This window comes from Haemorhous mexicanus, chromosome 3 (genome assembly GCF_027477595.1).
Source record: "Haemorhous mexicanus isolate bHaeMex1 chromosome 3, bHaeMex1.pri, whole genome shotgun sequence".
Classification (NCBI taxonomy): domain Eukaryota; kingdom Metazoa; phylum Chordata; class Aves; order Passeriformes; family Fringillidae; genus Haemorhous; species Haemorhous mexicanus.
This window is the reverse complement of record NC_082343.1, coordinates 80889137-80889680: the sequence shown is the minus strand read 5'-3', so window position 1 is coordinate 80889680 and position 544 is coordinate 80889137.

Below are 544 nucleotides of genomic sequence, written 5' to 3'. Positions count from 1 at the left end.
GCGGCGGTGACAGCCCCTCCGTGACCGCGGGGGGAGGCACCTGCCGCGCCGGCACCGCCCCGGGCCCGGCCCCGGAACGGCAGCCGGGCGGGGACGTGGTGCTGCGGTGGGCGGGCCGCGGTGGGTGCGCGGGTGAGAACGGCCCTTGTCCGCCCCGAGTGCAGGGGTGGTGGGGCCAGGTGCCTCCGGGCCTCGGCGGGTTTGAAAACTGGGGGCTTGGAAAAGGGGCTTCTAGAAACCCACTGACCCAACACACTCCCCGCCCAACAGACTTCTCTGTAAGGCAGTATCATCTTGTTTGTTGGTTTTCAGGGTCGTGAAATACTGAAATGTTGTCGTATTTCAATGATTGTTATTTTTGGCAAGTATTACCAGCAAGAGCTTGACTTGATTGTCACTTTTTCCATACCACAGGGACAGAGAGATACTTACATCTTAACTGCTTCTTTTCCACTTGGTTACAGGTGTAATATACTTGGGATAGAACTTTTAAGAACATTTAGCTGCGAGAATATCTAAATTAAAGGGGTCAGAATCTCAGCAG